At 27.9% G+C, this 23,191-nt stretch overlaps 1 protein-coding gene across 3 annotated transcripts in view; it reads right to left on the minus strand.

Moving 5' to 3' along the window:
• The window catches only part of Tg (Transglutaminase), a 90,641-nt gene that overhangs the window by 51,258 nt on the left and 16,192 nt on the right, over window positions 1-23,191 (minus strand). Inside the window, exon 1 of one of the 3 annotated variants that reach the window (XM_043053214.3) lies at window positions 1,218-1,424. The exons of the other annotated variants lie outside the window; for them this stretch is intronic. The gene's annotated coding sequence lies outside the window, so the exon portion shown is untranslated. Of the gene's footprint in view, window positions 1-1,217; window positions 1,425-23,191 lie in introns of those variants that run through there. 3 annotated transcript variants of the gene reach the window in all.

A 23,191-nucleotide genomic window follows, 5' to 3' on the forward strand; every position in this document is an offset into this window, starting at 1 on the left:
AATATTTTATTAAATTTAAGAACATTGAAAAATGCTTCAAATTACAAACAATTTAGTAATTACCTACTTTACACTTTTAATATGAATTTCACTTATCAGATTTTATCTTAATCAAATGAAAAATGAAGGAAAAATGCATATACTGACTGCAAAATTACCATATAATTGATATAAAGAATAATCCATTTTTATACAATAATATTAATTTCGTAAATTATGATTCCTATTACTTATATTTTTCCACTATAAAAAGATCTTTAGAATGTCTTTATCATTTTCATGCATAGTGGAAAATTTTACTTTATTGTTGGCTTTAAATTAAAACTTTCTTAAAAAATCTTAACTATTGGAAAATTATGAAGTTTCTGAAATAAATAATTCAGAAAACAAAATATACAACTATCAAAATCATACTCTGAAATAATTCTTTATAACCTTTTATTAAATACTTAAATAAAAAAAAAACTCCAAAATCATTTGATTAACGAACTTTTCTCGGAATAATTTACTTTTCAATATTCAATAAAGAAAATTAGTTTTCATGTAAAAATAGCAAATATAACTGATACTTTCCTAATAAAAATTCTAAATCTAAAAAATAATCTAATGAAAATGATAAACATAATCTTAAACTCTGAATCGCTATAATGTTTACTTCAAAATGAAAAAGAAATTATGAGATTTAAATTTTAACAAACGAGCAATTTCTAACAAACCATTAATAAACAGCATTTGAAGAATAAAAAATACAGATTTTAATAAAAAAATAAGTTCAAATGAAAATTACATCGACTTAGAGCTTTCTCTAACGAAGTTCGTTGCTAAGAATATATCTGGCAACATGGGAAAAAACAAGAAATAGTTTTTTTTAAATTAAAAAAAAACGCAAATAAAAATCTTTTAACCAAGAAAAACGAAATATACTCCTAAAAATAATGTATGAAACATTTTAAAATATACGAACAACAATGTTTTAAAACGAATGTATTTAATCAAAACAATAAATTGAACTACTTTTATTAACAAAATAAAATAAATCCAACGATATGAACTCGAAAAATTAAACAATTGAGAATCGCTAGTTAAAAACGGGTTTCGAATAAAAGCTATTTAATAAAATAAGATGTTTCATTTAATCAATAAGTATATAAATAACAAGAGTGTAAAGAAAATAAAAATTTAAAATTATTCCAAACAAAGACTATAATCATACATACCGGTCTTTTCCGTCAAAAGAGAAAAATTTTAAAGAATATTCCTTTACAACTCAGAAAAGAATAGAGTTCGTGAAAGAAGAGATGCGACAAAGTTTTTCCTTCTTTCTCTCACCGCAACTTTTTTTGTGAATCGAGAAATAAAAATTGTGAGTTGAGAGGGGGAAGAGGTAAGCTCAATTCTCATCCGGGCTATTTCATCTTTCAGAGGATGAGAGTGATCTCGGTAAGGTTTACTATGATTGTTCCTTTATCGCCAATTTTGGCGCAACATGTTTTAAATGTAGGGAGTTTTTGAACAATGGTTCCCATTTTTTTCTCGGCTATGGAATCGTAAGTAAGTAATCACCTTTCTCTTAACGGAGCTCCGACTTTATAAATACATTTATAATAACATTTGTAAAATTTGAGTTCGCAGGGGCTAGAGAGCCATTTTGTCTAGTTTTAAACTAGTTTTTTGAATATGGAAAAGCTGAAAATGAAGCTGCGTTATAGTTTTCGTTGAAATGAAGACGAATAATAATAAAAATGAAAAAGTAGTGAGTGGAGTCCCTCTGCGCTGAAGAAGTGAAACTTCGCAACCCGCGACGTTAATAGTAGAAGAATCAGCAGTCGTAGAAGGATCACTAGTTCTATTCAACGACTATTTTTCTTGCTCCGCTCGCTTCCGTGCTCTGTAATCACGGTAATATTATGCATTTTTCCCTCGTGGACCTCTTGAAAAAGTGGAAGTGTTTGTGGTTGCCTCATCGTCTCGCCCTGGAAAATGTATTTGTATTAATAATGTATGTGAATGCGTCATAATGTAATTTCTGAAGAGAAAACTTTAACAATGAATTGATATTCACAAGAGACGTACCTTGACATAACCTTAGCTCCGTCGCATTGTCCGTGGTATTGTTTTTACTCATTTTTTACTATTGTTATCCACTAAATTTGAAAATAAAAAATACTACCCTATTAAATTATATGTATATCAAAACAAACTAAAAAAATATTTATTCACGATCGCAACGAACTATAGGGGGTGATGTTGTATGAGACTAATACCTGCGAATTCTATATGAACAGTCATTCATTTACTCTAGAGACGTCTTTAATGTAGCGTGTAGCATTGCAACGTTCCTTCTTTATCTTGGCTAATTAAATTTAAAAAAGAAAAATGTTTAATATCCTTTCTTATGCAAACGAAAACAAAATGGTATATCTTTTTTTAGAGAAGGAACATCCAAAACACATCGGAAAAATATTTGCACATAAACAGAAAAAAATATGTATATTCTTATAAGAGTTAAAACCTAATTCCCGAGAAATAGTTTTACTAAATTTAATGATATAACATGAAAGGCCTATTTGAACTTTACTTTCCATAGTTTTAAGAATCATATTACTTCAAAAATTAAAATGAAAAAAAAATATACATAAGCCTCATTTTATGAAATTTAATTTAGTAAAAAAAGTTTTTTGACAACAATTCTTATAAAAAAATTTCAAGGTTCAATAAAAATCATTATTTAGAAACTAAAAAACGTAAAATAAGGAATGCTTACGATACAAAGCAAAAAAGAAAAAACCAATTCTAAAAATTCCTTACATTAAAATAAACAACTTTCATGTTTTTTCTCTTTTGATTCATAATCGGAAGCAGAAAACCATTCTATAGAAAACTATCATCAAATAAGAAAAGAACTACTTAAAAGTAAAATTTTTTATTTTATAAAAATTAGCACTTACCTGCTTTATAAGTCAGGAGAATTCCAAAATGATTTGTTTTTCGATTTTTGTTACCATTTTTTAGTGCTACGAAAATGCGTCTTTGGGATTTGCCAAAAATAGAAAAAGATGCAATTTTATTTTTTCAGGAGCGAAATATTTTGCCCATTGTCCACCGAAATCCGATAAACTACTTTGATTTTAAATAAAGTGTTTCATTTTATGATTTGTCACAAAAATGTTAGGTGTAGATCGACGCACTTAAAAACCGCCAAATCTGTAGCTGCTGTGGCGTTAGTATATTAGCATCGAATTTTTATTCCATACTTTTCTGAATCATATTACTTGAAACATTAGAATATGCAAGAAGTATACATAAACACATAATGTTATACCATTTATGTTTTCAAAAAAAGTATTTTGACAACAATTTTTATCAAAAAATTATAAACTATAAAACGGAAAATAAAGAATTCTTAGGATAAAAAACGATTTTAAGAATTCTTTACATTGAAATAAAAACTTTCATATTGTTTCTTTTCTTATTATTCTTTAAGTTCTTAATCAGACGTAAAAAACCATTCTGTAGAGAACTATCATCAAATAAGAAAAAAAATTTAACAAGCTAATTTTTTATTATAAAAATCATAACACCTACCTTCTTTATAAATCCGCAGAGTTCTAAATGAAATGTTCTTCGTTTGAAAGTTTTATTTTCAAATAATATGTACATAGATTATCCCTTTATTACTTTAAGATAACGTACCACACATCAAAATTTTATAATTGTAAGATTTCGATATGAATTTGAATATGTAGATTAAAAACAAAACAGCTGAATTCTAGTTGAAATTATCTATTCTTTCAAAACTAAAAAATACTTACCAAGAAAACGATAAAAAATTTATTAATCATCAGCACAAATGACACCATTTCAAGTAATTTGGTTGATTCTTTATTGTTGTTTTCCGAATTATATAGATACAGAAATATATACTGTTCTATAACAAAAAAGAGTATTCTATAACTATTGCAGTTCTTGACAATCTGAATTCACATTTATTTATTGGAATGACGAAAGCAATGTTGACTTCATTTTAATTTGTAATGAATTGAAGACAAAATAAATTATTTTACCGTAATATACACATCTGTAACAGCAAATGATCATGAAATTGTAAGTTATGTTCTTGGTAATAGAAAGGTAAAAATTATGGAGAAATTGTTATTTAAATGCTTGGCGTGTTCTGCTTCAATGTTTGGCATGTTCTGGTTACTTTTTTCAAGTTCTTCAGCTTTTCCTTAGGGAAATTTTGATTTTTATTTGCTGCTAAGAAAATGGCGTCCGTCATGGCCAATGATTTTTATGGAACTAAATCAAAACGTGATAAATTAATGTCTGATATTTACAGGCTCCCGCTAGAGGGGGTACTCGAGCGTTGCGATCGCGAATAGAAAAGCAATACTTTTATTATTTTTATGCTAGTGAGAACCAAAACAATATGGAAATGAATGAGGGAAAACTGGATCCTATCACGTGATTTCCTGGCCAATAAAAATGTAGCGTTAAACGCTTAAGGCAACCTTGTTGGAAGTCGCATAAGAAGTATAACTTCAAAAAAATTTAAAAAAAAAAAAACAATTTATGAACCTTGAGAATCAAGAAATTTTGAACAGAGAATTTAGACGACATGATAACTTGGAATTGAAATATATTTCATGGGAAATACCATCGCAATTTTTCGTAAATGCAAATCCGTTTCTCAATAAATTTAATGTATTGTTATTAAAATAAAAAAATAATAAAAATTTTATTTTTTTCCCTCCGTAATTTTATTTCAATAATCTATTAAAAATCAAAATATTAAAAAAGAAAATAATTATTGTTCAAATATAATTATAATTATAGGAAATAAAAGTCCTATCCAGTTAACAAAAAAAAAAAGTTCAATCTCTCGAAAAACCTGTGACCCTTCTACAATATTCTAGGGTTCCGCAGAACACTTTTTGGAAACTACTGAATTAGAGGATTAAACATAAATATTTTTTTTCTAATTCACCCACCCTTATATACCTAAAACAGAAATGATATCATGTTTATCTTTTTAGAACGAAGCCCAAAGCCATAATCGTATCCAGTAGGGATCATTTTCCCAGGGCCCCACATTTCTATAACTCATGGGTTTTTTTGCGCAAATGTTAAAAAAAAGAGATTTTTTAAAATATTTAATAAAAGAGATTTTTTATAAAATTATTTTTGGTAAAATTTACTCTTAATTTCAATCATATAAGCACATGCAATGATCTAAACCCCAGGCACGCCTCTGTTAGACAGTGCTTCCCGTATTACTAAAATCACAAAATTAGGAAATAAACAATTTCACATTATTATTTAATCAGGACTCTTGTGCAAAAATAATTCAATTGCAAAAGCCCGAGCCTTATAAAATTTTAACAGTTATCTAAAACTTGAAAATAAAATCAAAAATTATTATAATGATGTTGGAAATTTTTTTTTAAGTTATCTGTTTGTAGAAAAGAAATTTTAAAAAAATGTAATCGATTTTTTTTAAAAACATTCTGTCCTACGGGGTTCTAAATAATAAATTTTTTTAGGGCCCTACAAAGAAAAAATAGTTAAAGGGTCTTGCAAAGTCTTGAGAAGTCTTTTGAGGACTTTTTCTGTTGTTTACTTCTGTCATTTAATTTCTTTAAACCATTGACTACAGCAGTGAAAGTGGAGTTAAAGTGCAGTGGATTATTGAGCATGAATAAAGTTAAATGAGGGGGGGGGGGTAAATACTTAGTAGGTCTGTATTAGTTAAAGCAGTGAGAAAAAAAACTGTATGCTTAACAGGAAAGCAACTTTCTAAACTTCCATGAGCAACATAAGTTTTTAAGTTGTTATGTTTCTTACTTTATAAAATAGTATTTGCTATAAAATTTTATACCATATAACTGCCCAGTTCATTTATTTATTTTTGGAAAGTAGTAAATTTCATAACATGCGGGCTTTTAAAAATTTATCCCGGGATTCATTGAAATTTTAAACTTCTGTAGACCATCGATTTGAACCATTCTTCAAAACATTGAGTGAAAAATCATGTTCATAAATGATTCAAGCAAATCGAAGTGAAATGAAATATGTGAAACTTTAAACTAATATCCATTTTACTTAGTTTTAGATGATATTTAATTCCATGACATGCCGACTCTTGAAAATTAATATCCCCTACGTGGAATGTTAAACATTTCGAGACCCTTTGTTTTAACCATATTTTGAAACATTTTGCGAAAAATCATATTCATAAATCATTCAAAAGAATCGAATTAAATAAAATAAGTTACATTATATACAAGCTGTCAAATAACTTATTCTTAGAAAATACTAAATTACATAGCATGCCGGCTATTTAAAATTGATCCTGGATCAGAGAAATTTTAATCTTTTTCTGGTTATTCTTGATTTCAGCCATTTTTCAAAACATAGAAGAAAAGATATATTCATAAATGATTCAAGCAAACTGAAGTAAAGTAAAATAAGATAAAAACTTTGTGAGATAAATATTATAAGAGATAAAGAAAGATAATATTAAATTTCATAATATGCAAACTCTTATAAATTGATCCCGGATCCAGAAAATTAAATTTAAATAAAATTAGTAAACTTTTAATTAAGTGACCACTTTATTTATTTTTAGATACTATTAAATTCCAAACTAAATTTTAGACGAAATTTTAAACATCTGTAGACCCTAAGTATTAATCGTTTTTCAAAACGTTGTGTAAAAACTACTATTCATAAATGATTTAAGCAAATAATATTATAATTAATATAGGATAAATTTCATACACGAGAAGGATGAAACACGATTTCCGTTTATTTATAACTTTAATTGAAATTGGTTTTTAATTGACAAACAATTTAAATGGACTTAACATCAAATTCGTTGATATGATTATTTCGGAAACACGCAACTATCAAAATATCAAGTTGTGATTATAAACACTTCTTGAAACAATAACGGGCAAATTCTCATCTTGGCGAGAAACATTTGGCGACAAAATAATTTCCGATGGAACATGTGAGTAGCCACTTCCGATTTTCAGAGAAAAAGAAAAAGATAAGTCATTTATTACTGTCAATTTATGTCATAAGCTGAAGAAAAGGGTTTCCTCTGACACAAAGTATTCATCTTGAATGGTGATGAAAAGATGACTCATCTGCACTGATGAACAACCATTTTGAATTGAATATCAGATCAAATTTCTTTCACGCCAAAGTTTTCCTCCATTGGTGAAATCATTTCATTTGAATAAAACTCGAGTGTTATTTCCGGAGGAAATAAAAGTTGTACTTGTGATTGACCATTACTTAAAAGGTTGTTTAAATTTTTAAAAGTTCATTTTAATTATTATTTTTCTTATTTTCTTATAAAAAAGGAAATGAAATGAAAGAATATTTTAAATAATTGGATAATTTTCCTCGGAAATACTGTTTCAAATTAATTTAATGGATCTAATAAAAGCGATACAATGCAAGTTTTTTGAGAACATCTAGCTTATATAAGTTTTCAATAATAATTTTTTCTTAATTATTTTCTCTAAAGGGTCATTTTCTTTATCAGTTTCAATACTCTTAAGAATTATTTTTAATCAAAATTAAAGATTAAAATTTTAAAGCTTCAAAATTAAATAAAGCTTTCACTTTTATAATGTGAAATTTGTGTTCTAACTGGATGATAAACATGCATTTGGAGTAATTAAAATATTTAATAAAAATTTGAAATTTAGAATAAAAATACCCGCAAATTAAGTGTTTTTTCTTAAAAAGGAGCTTGTGCCTATGGTCTTAAATGTCTGGTTTCTCAGGTTATCTACTTCCAATTTTTTATTCGTACACTTTTTGTAAGTTGGTAAAAGAGCCTACGTCAACTGTTACCTACCTATCAGGCGTGTTCTTGTATTTTACTTAAGAAAGATGGGTCTGAGTTACCTACGTTTATCTTTGCATCTTTCGTAAAATGGAAGAAGGGTGCGCATGTTACTTGCATACATTATATCATTTGTGCATTTGCATTTATGCATTATTGCAAGGGCAATAAATACTGACTTGGATTTATTGCTCTTGCAACTGGATGAATAGTTAATTTTATGTTTATATTCTATTTTTAAAATGTAAAAATGAGTCAAGCAAAGTAATATTTTATTTAAAAATGCCGCTTTTTTTTCTTTCTTACTTACCTTTTATTTAATTTTTAGGTAATTAATTATCCGTACTTCACTCTTGATCATGAAAAATGTAAAGAGTTACTTTTCTATGTTTTGTTTCACCTTTTTAAATCAGAGGTGGCACAAGTTGTCTCAACTAATGCATCCAAAAACTAAATTGGAATTAACTCAAATTCTTTATCCGATTCCTACCTGTTGGACATGAAAGAGATCCTTTCACAAAACATGTTCCAAAAAGACTAATTGTGATTGATACCTAAAAAAAGAATATCTTTCTGTGCTTGCTAAAAACAAGAGGTACATTTGTTAAGTTCTAAAGATAGAGCATTTAATTGAGTGTTCTTGTTGGAATTAAAGTGTGAACTGAAAGGGTTAAAGTCTTCAGAAAACAAGGGAACTTGTGCGATTTGATTAATCACCTGCTAGGTTTAACTTTGTTGTGTCATTTTGTGTCTAACTTCATAGGTTTGCAAATGTTTCAAATACCTTGAAGTGCGAAATCTGACTTTGTCTAACTGTATTTTAATCACAGTTAATTTTACAAACCTTGATTGTCAAGTGTTTTTTTTTTTTGTTCTTTATTTTGTGGGCATTTATTTTTCCAAATATATATATATATATATATATATAATTTACTTTTAATTTCAGATTATTTAAATACAATAACAGACCTCTAGACGCAGTTAAAATTCTTTTATTCAAATTTTGATTTATCTAGGTCTAGATCAATTATTTCAGTGGAAAATTTTAGATATATTATATTCCTTTCAATGAGACTAACTTTTCATGTGTTGACTTTGGAAAATTTCAGTAGCTAGAAAAGTCTTCACCGTGACGTTTTTCCTGTATTATTGAACCTAAAAAAAGTGATTACTCACAAACATTTTTAAAACAACTGAACGTAAAACTGTGCAAAAATTTTAAATTGAAATAAATTTACTCCATAAATAAATGAAGAACCTAAATTATAACGCTTATATGTATAAAAATCAACAAGCAGAAATTTAAAAATAAAACGTTCTATTATAGTGGTTCTCAGACAGTATGTGTCTAGTGACGTAAAGGCTTTAGTACGTGATAGTACGCGAAGGGGATCTGAGATTTTTTTACTATTAAGAAGAAAAAAACATTGAAAATTTTAAAAAAGAAGCATTCGAAATTTTTTAAACTTTCATCTTTCCTATTATGTTGCGTAACAAGATCCACTATCTTTTCAAAAAATTTTCTCTGACAGCCCTCTAACTATAAAAGTTTTTTTTTCTTTTTTTTTTTTAGCTTTTGACCAAACCCACATTTTTTATTATCTTTATACTACGTTCTATATTACTGATGGCATTTAAAATAAATCTAAGAAACAAGTCCGAAAAAAATATATTATTTCATTATAGAAAGAGTGTTGGAATCAAATTCACAAAACTTCTTCAAAATGTTCTTGTTGAATCAGTAATTTTAAATATACCCCCTTCTAGTTGTTATTGTTTCAAATAACACTTGAACAAGTCAAGCTTGCCTGCCATTGGCCTTTTGCGAAAAAGATTAGGAAGGTGCGCCTTTCGTTTTACACGAGAACACCGCAAGGGTGAAACTACTCCTTAACTCAGAGCCCACGAATAAATAGCAGCACCACTGCGAGGCCACTTTCTTATTTTAGACATAAATCTGAAGGGGAATGGAATTTTCTCAAGATCCCTGTTACCCATAGTACTGCTCTTCGACCAACCAAAGGACTGTCGATTCCACAGATTTCACGAGCATTTATATCGCATGTACTTGGTGAATCTTAGCGGAGTCGAGAACTGAACCCCGGACTGGAGTCTGATTCTCTAACCACTGTGCTACTCCTAGTTACTTAACTGGTTATTACCTGTTATCGCAATTTAGCCTGTGATATATGTCTTTATTTATAAACATACTGTTGGCTTTGATAATTTAAAAAATAACGTATACAATTAATTTATTTTTTTAAAGTATTTTTGTTTAATTGATAGGCGAATGTTTTTCTTTTGGCTGGGGAGAGCCTTCCTGAAGTAAAAAGAAAAAAAATTGTTTGGATTATCACATTATTATTGTTCTCACCAGAAAGAATATTCGAATTTTCAATGTATTCTTATACTCTTGAGATGAGAATTGTCTTCTTTGCAGTGCATTCTTTGCTTATACAAGTCTCTTATATTCCGTTTCCTTTTTTTTCCTTTCCTTTTCTCTTTTTCTTCCTTTCTTTTTTTCTCTCACTTTCTTCCAATTTCCTGAGTTACTTTTCATCTTATCAAAGCCGCTTTATAACTTTGTCGCGTGTGTTGAGAAAAAAAAAATGGAATCTTTAAGCCATAAGTCCAGATTGTTGACACACGTGTTTTGCAATCATTCCTATGAAATGTGGCGTATTCGCAACTATGCAATATATTCTATTTTATGTTTGTTTCCTATACAGATTTTATAGTCGTTTTATTATTAATCAAAAAAATATGTTACACTTGTAAAAATATTGACAAAATTCTAAGAACAATAATAAAAACAATAACACTATAAATAATCAAGAATGTAACAGTTAATACTTTTTAATAAAAAAATAATGGAAAATAAACTAAAAATAAAACATTGTTTATAAACATTAAAATCAAACACAAAAATATATCACAATTGTTAATATAAACATGCATTACATCCCTATGGATAATCAACTTTTTGTAATTTATTAGGAAAGTTTTATATATATATCAAAATTAAAATATTTCAAAGGCCATGGTTAAAGTTTTCAAATAATGTATAATTTATTTCCAGCAGAAAATTTCAGATTGCAATTTTCCCTTGAAGTTAATCATTACCTTATTAATAAAAATTTAAAAAAGAAACTTTTTTATGAGCATATGTTGCACATTTTATCCTATATCATCATATACGTTGTTACTCTGTGTATTCAACAGCTTGGCTTCGTTATTATACTTCAGAATTCGTCCAAAATGTTAATTATTTGTTGTGTAATCACTTTTGCTGCACTGTGATAGTCGTTTAAAATGTTATTTAAGTATAATTTATTTCAGTATTTACTTTGTGTAAACAATTTAAGCAAAAAGAAAGCTGAAAAACAAAATCTAAATTTTTAAATTTTTAATTACATGAAAGTACATTAAGCAAATCAAAACAAAAATATCTACAGTATTCAAAAAGTCTTCCGAAAATTAAATACAGGAAGTTTGAAAACCCCCGCATTACAATCCTGATAAAGAAATAAACCAGAATGAATTAAATAACTAAATTTTCAAGGCGTTTTCATTACAGTCTAATCCTATACATACTTAAATAATTCAACCACAAGAATACAATGAAATAATAAACAATAAGATAAGTATTCTATGGATAAATATTCTTAGGAAATTTTAGTAATTCATACACAGATTTTAACCCTATGTTTTTCACTTCGTAGTGTGACTAAGAAATCACATCATTACAAAATAAATAAATAAATAAAATTTTTAAAAAATATGAAGCTTGACAAAAATATTATCATACACTGAATCATTTGTAATAATTTAAATGACTCATCCGTTCGGATTGTGTGGGATTTTTTTTTTTTTTTTTTTTTTTTTTACATATCGTGATAAAAGCTTCACCAAAAATATTCGAGCTTTTCTCATAAATAAAAGTAATAATTTAGTATTGTTATCTTTGATTTTTGAATTTTCCTGTACCATTATATTTGATTTATTTACTCCTAGTAACCACACGAAGTTCTGGTAAAAGTACCGTACAGCACGGTAAAGACATCTGATTTAAAAATATCATAATACTAGTTACAAAACCAAAAGTATACGGTACTATAAGCCATTCATATGGTAATTTTCCTGTTCGTTATTATAAAGGATGAACGGAAATTCTGGTGTTCAAAATTTTTTAGTCCTTATTACCTTACATGTAGTATGAAATACGAAACTGGAAAGTAAATTTAACCGAATAAGTGGTTTTTATGCCATTCTCTTAGGTATCATGATAAAATTACCAAATTTAATCACATTTTCCAAATTTAAACACAAATTGTAAAACGATATTTTACTGTTAGTTTTACAAAAATCATTACCTAAGGGTTTCGGTAAAATTTATCGTGGTATTAGATGTTTCTATAGAGCTAGAAACGCTGTATATTTTACCATATTCTGATAGTTTCAATGATTTTTTTCACTGTGGAGAAATTTACCCAGAAACTAGGCTGCAAATTTTAGTTCCACTGGCTAATTATAATTTTTTCTCTTTAGAATTTTTGATTTCTAAATTACAGGCTACACATTTTAGTTCCACTGGCTAATTACAATTTTTTTTCTTTAGAATTTTTGATTTCTAAATTATAGGCTGCACATTTCAGTTCCACTGGCTAATTATAATTTTTTCTCTTTAGAATTTTTGATTTCTAAATTACAGGCTGCACATTTTAGTTCCACTGGCTAATTATAATTTTTTTTCTTTAGAATTTTTGATTTCTAAATTATAGGCTGCACATTTCAGTTCCACTGGCTAATTATAATTTTTTCTCTTTAGAATTTTTGATTTCTAAATTACAGGCTGCACATTTTAGTTCCACTGGCTAATTACAATTTTTTTTCTTTAGAATTTTTGATTTCTAAATTATAGGCTGCACATTTCAGTTCCACTGGCTAATTATAATTTTTTCTCTTTAGAATTTTTGATTTCTAAATTACAGGCTGCACATTTTAGTTCCACTGGCTAATTACAATTTTTTTTTTTAGAATTTTTGATTTCTAAATTATAGGCTGCACATTTCAGTTCCACTGGCTAATTATAATTTTTTCTCTTTAGAATTTTTGATTTCTAAATCATAGGCTACAAATTTTAGTTCCACTGGCTAATTATAATTTTTTCTCTTTAGAATTTGTGATTTCTAAATTATAGGCTGCAAATTTTAGTTCCACTGGCTAATAATAATTTTTTTCTCTTTATATTTAGCTTTATTATAATTTTCAGGTATCTTTTTTTCTGTTTTTGTATCCACACTGCAAAAATATGATGTTAAAGTTGAACTGTATTATCGTAATTTAATATGGAGTTAAGATGGCATATTATCGCAATTCTTAAAATTTATTAGGTAATAATTTGGTTCAACTTATACAAAAGTATTGTTCAATTTAACGCCTCATAAAAACGTTGAACAACTATGCACCATTTTAAAATTCCAGATACCGATATTATAAATCTGTTTTGAACCAATGACTAAAAAAGTGTTTAAAAAATATTCCAAGAATTTAAAAAGAAAATCCCATTACTATATTACTTATACCAAAGGAAAACACTACTTTGAAAAGTTCTTAGTTTTATTAAGTAAGTAATAAGAACATGCGAATCTATTGGAAATAGTTTGTCAGGAATCAAAAGTATAAAATTAGTAACATAATTTTTTTTCGAGCTCTAAATCATTATAAATAAAATCCAAAAATAATTATAATAAAATAATTAAAATAATTATAATAAAATCCAAATTATGAAAGCAAAAATCTGCAGTATAGCACGGAGAATCGAACTCCGGACAAAGCAAGCGAAGACTCTACCCACCGCAACTAATGAATATCTATCGACTTATTAAATTAATTACAAATGTTAAAGTTTCTTTAGGCGAGAGCACAAGTAAAAAACGGCATTTTCCATAATTCCGTTAACGAAAAAATCTATTAAAAATGTCTGTTCAGGAACTTATGTAATGATGTATGTTCTTGTTTTTCTTTCTGTATTTTGAGAGAAATTTTCTAATTCTTTGTGGAAGTTTAAAGTTATGTTCTATTTGAATAGTTTGACATTTTCTGATTATTTTAAAAACCAATTGTAACGATTAGATAGTAAATTCATGAGAAATAATTAACATATACCAACAGTTTATGATAAATATTCTCAGGTCAACAAAATTCTTAGGCGTCGTATGTCGGGGGTCAGCGACATGTCATTGAATTCTTTAAATAAACTTTTTAGACGTCTACACAGTGTTTAGATTCCTAGAAGAATCTAAAGACAGCTGGCACCTCGATTGTTTGATCCGACGACAGGTGGGCGAATGGTACAATTCCTGACAGATTAAAAAGAACGAATATTTTACTGTCATTTGAGAACGAGAACTGAAAAAGATGGACTAAAAAGATTTTTCCGCATCTTTTGTTTCAAAGTTTAGGTATTGAACAAAAGCAACGGACAATGGTTGTTGTTTTTAATTGTTTCAAAACATGTGTCCAGACGCTTGGTTGTAATAATTTATTGCTTAAGTATTTTTGAATCAAAGTTGTTGCAAAGATTTATTCCATTTTATTTTATTTATTTATTTGAGTTTAATTATGTGAATATTTTTCAAAATGCGTCTTGGAGTAAAGATTTGAAAAAATTGTCAATAAGAAAATGCTGTAATATTTGTCTCTCTCTAAAAAAAATAATAAATAAAGGAAAAAGATTATTTATGTAAGTTCAGATAAGCCAAACTCACTAATTTATTCCCAAACTTTTGAACTCCCCTCTCCAGGCAATTATGTCCTAGTTCGTTGATAAGTTTCAATACTTAATTAGTAATCATTAATTAGTGTTCCAATCATTATAATAACTCCAATCTACGGCCCACTGACCAAAATAGACGCACCATACGGAGAACAAAAGTCTGGTGAAATCATCGTTCTGTACTACGTTGCTGGTAAAAGTAAATAAATAATTAAAAAAAATACATATTTCTGGTTAATAAAACCTAAATAAGCCGTATTTAAACCATTATTTTTTCTGTGCATGTGGTAATGGTTTACTGGAAATTCTAGTTTTCAAAGTTATGGTTATAACTTCTAGACATTTAGAAAAAATTCAAAACTGAAAAGTAAATTTAGCAGTACAGATGTTTTTTATGCTTTAAAGGGTATCAACATAAAATTTTTTTTAAAAAAATTACCATTTACCAAATTTTGTCACATTTTATGAAACTATATTTTATTGTTAATTTTGCCAAAATCATTATCAAAGCGGTTAAAACTACCGAGCTTTTTGGTATACCCATAGAGCCGGAAACACAATAAATTTCACAAAATTCTGCTAGTTTTAACCATATTTTTGTAATTTTTTTTCCTCAGTGCTGCATCTTCAGTTTGATTTGACATGTCAAGTAACTGGTCCACCGAAATTTATCTTGATTACAATTTAAAATTCTTGACATTTTATATTCCTTCAAAATAATTATCCGAAAAAACACTACACCTGATATAGGGTAAACCAACCAGTGAAGGAACACTACCCAGTGAAGGAACATTTCATATATATTGATTAAAAATAAGAATTTGAAAGTTTTTTTTTTAGATTGATTGGTAACAAATAGCTTACTGCCAAACAATAAGAAGTCATCTAGCAAAATTTTGGATTTCCTGGTCAAATAGACTTCTCTGGAAAAATTTTTGAATCTGTTATTATCTCTGCAACACCTTGTTTTCGTTGAAAAAATTATAAGGTGAGTGTTTGTATTTATATGCTTGAAGTGAAATTAATTGCATGTAATGGTCTTATTTTTCTCACTGTGAAAAAGAGAATTCAAAATATAGTTATTGAAATTACGTTTTATTTTTTTTAAAGCACCGTAGCATAATCAAGTACTGAGATAAGGGGGTGTTTATTTCTATTATTTCAAATCTTTTTTGTTTCTTTACATTCACGTCTTGCAAGTCTTGAAAATGGGTGCCTATTTTTGAAGCGCTTGAAACATGTCTACTGATATTTCATATTTGTACATTTCTGAATTGAATGAAATTTTCAATCAAGAAACGAACGAATGGTGTAATGTTTAATAAGTTCTTAATTGCTTGTAAAATTTATATTTGAAAATGCAGATGAGTCAAGTGCTAGAACAGTGCTGAGTCAAGTGCTAGTGCTAGATGTTAGGTACTAGAACGCATGTTTTAAGTTGAACAGAAGGACCAGGTATATTTGCTATGAGCGACCGAACGGTAATAAAATGAAGATTACACATTTTATATGTTTGAACTGCTATTTGAAGGTATTTTGTTTTCAAAATCACCTGTAAAATGGCTTCTCTGTTTAATCATTTGTTGTCAGATATGTACAAAGATAACATTTATTTACTTTATTGTGGAAAATTTATTTGAAATAATACCTAATAAAGTTATAATCTGTTTTGTTATATTAAGTTGTTTAACTACATATTTTTTTCTCCATAAGATTTGTTTATTTACTGGTGAATGTAAATTGACTAACATGTTTGATCTTAACAGGCCAAGATGAAACTTCGTGTATTAATTATTATTTGTTTTTTATTAGTTTATAAAAAAACATACAAGAAACTAATCCTTTACTCTCAGTGCTAAAATATGTTGTAAAAATTCTCCAAAATTTTTGGTGGTCACATTAACCGTACACAGCGATTAGGATTCTTGTTTCATAATTTGAATGCATGTAGGTTTAAAATTAAAATAAGTGGCCAAGTTTTAAATCCCGTTTCTATGGCGTACACTGAGAAAAAAATTTCAAAACTACCAGAATATAGTAAAGTTTACCATATTTTTGTTTCTAAGAGGACACCAAATAACTCGGTATTTTTTACCGAATCGTTTTGGTAATGATTTTGGTAAAATTAGCAACAAAATATGATTTTATGATATGGTTTTAAAATGTCTCACAAAATTTTATAAATGCGATAAAATTTGGTAATTTTATCATGATACCTCTACGCATGGCATAAAATCCATTTATTTGGCTAAATTTACTTTTCAATTTTGTATTTTTTAATAAATGTGCAGTAATAAGAACCATAACCATAATTTCCGTTTAACTGTTATCATATGAATGGAAAAATTACCAAATGAATGGTTTATATATCATATATTTTAATTTTAAGAGCCAGAACTATGTTGTTATTTCTTTTTTGTCAGAAATGTCATTATCATAAAGCACGGCATTTCAGCAGAAACTTTTCACCGTATACGTTAGAGCCATAATGTTCATTTAACCTTTATATTAACTCTCTACATTTGCGATGTAGAGAAACATTCTACAAAATGAGTATAAAAGCAATTAAAGTGAAGCAAAAGTCGTACAAAAAGCACTTGCGAGCAAAAAATTACAGGTAAAAATACGGAATATTTCACCTCTATTTGGCGAGGAAAATGAGGAAAATGCTGCAAAAAAGAAAAGAAAAAAGAAAAACGTTTAGCTAATTATATCCTTAAAAAAGAGTACGGTTTTCTAAGCTTGTAGCGGGTTCTGCTGTAATGGAAAATGATTTTCCCGAAATCAATACAAACAAAAATTAAACTTAGAGATAAATGAAGCCCCAACTGGCTAGTTTTTTGAGTTATCTATTTTTTTGTTGTCGAACATATTGTTAACCTTCGTGATTTTATCTTCCGTCATTAAATGTTTATTTACGTTTTCCATTTTGTGCTCATGTATTATTTAAACGGAATTATTTTGAGAAACATTATTATTGAAACACAATATAGACCTTTTCTTTAAATATTTCACAAAAATTTTAAATATAATATAACGATAGTTCATGTAACTATATATATATATATATATGAGTTCTTAGATGATGCCTTTATTTTTATTTATATAATTTAAGATAGTAAATTCATTTAATAACCAAATTAGGTTTTATTTGTGCTGTATTTTAAAGGTCAACTATTTATCTCCAGTTCCTGAGCACTATTTAGACGTCATGGCGATGAATTGTCAAGTAGGCAAATAATATTAGAAAAAAATACTTTTAATACCTCACAAATGCTTCGAACAACCTAAAGGGGGTGTGAATCTTGGCATTTAATCATTTTATGATTATTAGCTCTCGAGATATCCAAACCGTTATTTAAAAAAACAAAAAGCAATCGCTTGTTTTTTGAGCGACAAAAAATGTGAAAATTCTTTTAAAACTTGTTTCTCTATAGTTTGAAAGTTAATTTTAGAAATCATTCTATGAAACTTCCATAAAGTAATTATTTGTTTAAAAATAAGCTACAAATTATACAGTTTCAAACTTATAGCAAAACAAAATTGAAGTATTGACGTTGTAAATAAAAGATTAACCCTTTGACTCAGAGGGGACACCGGTGTCCCTTTTATTTATTTATTTTTTTTGACACTCTAATTATATGCAAAAAAATATATTTTGGAATTTTTTAATTATAAAAGACATTCAAATAGATAACAAAAAATCTGTTAGATTATCAGAATTATACTTATATTAAAAAAGTCCAAAAAAGTAGTTTGATTTTTTTTTCATTTTATTCTTTTTTTTTTTAATTTTTTTCATTTTATTTTCATTTACAAATTTTTTAAAACTTAATCGTATAAATTAATAAAATTTCAATGAGGGATAACTGTTTATTTTAGAGTTAAATAACTGCAAATAAGTATGCAAATTTAAAAAAATATTGTTTAGAAGTGAGTCGTGTTTGGACGACTTTACTTTCATCGCAAAAAAAGACACTGGTGTATCATGCTCTATTTCCTTAAACATGAAATATTAAAATGCTAAATATACTATATTTTGATTTATTTTGATCAGAATTAATACAAAATAATGAAAGACTTTGAAATATATGTTTAATAAAAATTCTGCGTCAAACGGTTAATTCCACCGAAAACTAAGTTTCAAAATGAAGTAAATTTGAAAGTTGTCATAATTGTCTGGGATTTTTTTCTCTTCAAGAAAGAGGTGTAAATATATTTCATTGCAAACCCATCGATCACTATTCTCGTATTTACTCTTATTGATTTTCGACTAAATCTACTAATTTTGGAGAATTTTGCATTTAAGCAAATCAGAACAAACAACGTGACGCAATTAACCTTCGGGAACAATTAACCAATTCCCCTTACACTGTGGTTTTCAATCTCTTCGAAATCGAAACAAGATCTCGTGGGTTTTCATTACAATACCTTTGGCACAGTTGCTTTACGCGTGCTTTCCAGTGTGTAGGAAAAACGGATGCTAAGCTGACAACACCGGAATTAAAAAGAAAATGCTTGTGACTCTGTCGGAAGTAATTCGGAAGGCCGTTCACAGACATTGTTTCATTGGAATAAATTATTTGTCTGATGAAAAATAAAGATTTCAAATGACGTAAAGTTATACATGTATGGATGCTTAATGCAATACAAATGACGAAATAATCCATTGAATTTACGTCAGAAGTTGTTTTTATGTATTAAATTGTATTGTTATAAATCCTCAAATTTGATTCTATACTATCAAATTAAAAATTCAGGGAATTTAAGTGGTAGTAGGGGAGAGTGGGGTCAATTGTAACATTTTTCACTTAACTATTTTTAACTAACAAAAAATCCAATATATTATTAGCATTAATTGACAGACGAGTAAAGTAGACTATCCTCCACTTGAAAAAAAAATCAATACCTTATTTTAAATGTTATTATATTAGTTATTAACAATTTTTGACAGTCGTGCACTTGTTACAATTGTCCCCACTTACGGGGTCAATTGTAACAGTTCAAAAATTCAACTAAAACATAGTTAATTATACATATTATCACAGTTGTGATATATTTTTTATTGATCAAAATAGTAGTAATATTTTAGGAGTAAAACTAATAATGAGCAGAGACCTAAGGGGTTAAACTTTTAACTTCAAGGGGTTAAAATTTTAATTTATGCTGTGAATGGTGACAAATAAAATAATGCACTTGCAACATAATATAAAAGATCTGGAAACTATTGGTGGTACTTAAAGAGTTAAGTAATGGTTTGTAAACATAAGATTATTTATTTACAGCTGTTACAATCGTCCCTTTACTTATTGTTACAATCGTCCCCAAGATGCCATTTCAGCTTCCTTTGTTAAAAACAATGCTAGTTAGTTAACAAAACTAATATTTTTTTATTGAAATGTTAATTAAGGTGTCCACTTACATATTCGGTTAATAATTTTTATTTTTTTAAACAAAATTACTTTGTTACAATATAATATTCTAATACCAAAAAAAGTACTTACGTAGCGTGAAAATATCTTTTGTGATGAAACTCTTTCAAAAGTACATAAAAATGGTTGCCAGCAGGGTTGTACATGTAAATTTATTAAATACATCTTGTGCTCCCCCTAGGAACCAAATCTAGAACCCGACACTCGAAATTTTTGCTCTGTTACAATCGTACCCTGTTACAATTTACCCCACTCTCCCCTACTGTTTAAACTTGCTGCAAAGATAAAATTAATGCTTCTCAGTAGAGTCTTTTGACTCTTTTTTGCCATGAAAAACTTAGAAAAACAAACATTTCAAGTGCTTAAAACATTGAAAAGAGGCTACAATTTTTAAACCATGCATACCATCTAGCCGCAAAGAACTAATTCAGGTGTGCGGTATTTAAATCTGAAATTAGGTGTGCTCCTAAAGTTACAGATTTTTTTCTAATGACATATTTAGCAGATTTTTATCGAAATATAGAAGTTTAAAAACGTTATATGTAGCAGGTGATCACGTAGATGTTAAGGCAAACTTCCACTGAAGTCACAGCACACCATCAGGATTAAAATTGCGTAGGAACCCAAGCCCGAAAATGTCGTCGTATTGGCTTACTCAACGATTCTTTACGTAAGGCGTTTAAAGGAACTAATTTCAACGTAGCTAGGAACGCTTCTTTATTATGACCTATTCAAAAGCCAGCGTAGTAACAGTTCATAATAGGGAAGCCCCTTAGCTATTGTATGATAAATTTCTGGATTCCTATGCAAGTAAATTCTGGTTATGTGCCCTCACTCTTCTAGGAATTTGTTGCAGAATTTACGCGACCCCCTGTTATATGTTACGTTTTTAAACATCCACATTTTGTCAAAAAATGGGCTAAAAATGACATTTAAACAAAAAAAACTGTAGCTTGGAGTGAGAAACCGATTGGAGATTTGAAACCAGAGATTGGAAGGTATTTGTTTAAAAAAATCTCATGCAACTAGAAAAAATATTGTTCCCCATTATTATCTGGACTTTAGAACAGTTAAATAGCTTAAATACTTTTAAACTTATCAAACTTCAGTAAAAAATGCAAATGTTTTGAAATACTTTTACACCTTGATGAATATTATCAAAATCAATGTACAGCATGCAGTTCAAGTGCCTTACATTTTAATGAGAAGTTATAATTTTAATCTAATTATGCCATTTTGCCATAAAGAATTATCTTTGTTTTGGAATAGAAAAATATTATAAATATACTTAAATTTATCAAGAGTTTTTTTAAAATCACTAATTTGATAAGATTTTACTACGTAGATGAAAATTATCAAAATTACTGAATTCTCCCTTTTTACATATTTTTAAGAGTAAATTTTTATAAGTTAAAATTTTCATAAGCATTGGCGTAAATTTTTATAAGTTAAAAAGTTCGGTAAAAGATTTCGCACTGCAATTGACTTCACTTCATTTTGTCATCTTTAAAAATCAACATAAAAGGCGCTGGATAAAGATATGCTATACTCTGTTGCAAGTAGAGAAAAAACCATTATCCTTACGGAGAAAGCCTATTTGCATCCATTTTAAAGTAATTTTTTAAAAAAATAACAACTTGGTTAGTTTTAATTTACTATATCTAATAATAACTTTATAATTACAATCATCGAAAAACTACAGGGATTGTTTTGAAAACTAACCATAAGAATACATTTTTCAGCAACAAATTCACCCTAGTAATTATAAGTTCACCTTTATATCTGAATGAACTCAAAAATCACGTTTAGGGAATTCTAAAGAAATAATGCTTTAACCTAAAGTATCTCACAAAATATAGCTTACTTATTTATGTTCTTCTCCTCCATTTCAAGTAATCTTGCGTTCACGAAAACACATTAACATTTGTATTATACAAAGGATTGCACTTACAAACATCACTAATAGTATTCATAATAAAAGTTCATAGTTCAAGAATAGGAAACAAGTTTTGTTAATTTCGTTTGTTTCTATTCTAGAACTTAGATTTTTAGAATTATAAAAATCATGCCAAGAATGGTTCTGGTACATCAGTTTCCAAAAGGTGTTCCATGGTACCTTGGGGTTTTGAGATTTAGAACCTTTTTCGAACAATTTTGTAACCTATTATTTACTTTATATTTCAGTTCTTAATTATTCAAAAAGTAAAATGCTACTGAAAAAAGGAAAGCAAAATTTCTTTAAAAAGTATAATTATTCTAAGAATAAATTTAACAGTGCATTGAATAAATTATGAAAAGAATATGCATGCATTAAAAATTGCATCAATATTATTTATCACGCTCTTAAAGTCTAAATAAAATAACTAAATTCGTTCTAAAGAAATATTTATTAACAAACAAATAATTATAACCTTTGTAGCAGCTCTTGTTTTCGATTCCACTGCAACGAAAACTATAATTCTGCTTATATTTTCTTCCTTTTTAGCATAAATAAACCAAAAACAAATTCATAATTTGACTAAATGCAACTCCAGGACTTATTTAAGATTATTAATGAAGAAAATTTGACCCTCTAATTTTATTACCGTCGTTGAACAGCCGACCCAATTTTTTGAGTTTAAGACGACTAATAGTCAATTCCGTGGCCTTGTAATTTTGAACTCAATCCAGAAGACAAGGAAAATCTTGGATCAAGTATTGGGAGAAATTTGCTTTCGTGGAGGACTTTTTAATGGAATTAACCCGCATTTGCATTACATCGAGAAGAAAACCTACCACGGTTAGTCTGACTGCAAGGGGACTCTTACCAATGATCCGTCTACCACTGAAAATATTTTACGTCTGTTCCACTTATTAAATATTTTCAAAATATAGTAGTCTTTTAGTGATAAATATATTTATGATTGTGATTATTATTTTAATTTATAAGGTTGGAGCTCAGCCGAAATCTTTCGCTTTCCTTTAGAGTTCTTAGGTCTTTCAAATAGGGTTCCATAGTCGAAAGAAAATGGGAACAACGGTTTTGGAGAAACAAAGAGAAGTTAAATCTTTATGTTTTCACCTTTTTGGTAAAATCAGACTTTTCCAGTTATGAAAGCTTTCGTTAGTAGCTAAGTTACC

This window comes from Parasteatoda tepidariorum, chromosome 4 (genome assembly GCF_982258835.1).
Source record: "Parasteatoda tepidariorum strain Cologne lab strain chromosome 4, Ptep-v5.0, whole genome shotgun sequence".
In the NCBI taxonomy this organism is placed as follows: domain Eukaryota; kingdom Metazoa; phylum Arthropoda; class Arachnida; order Araneae; family Theridiidae; genus Parasteatoda; species Parasteatoda tepidariorum.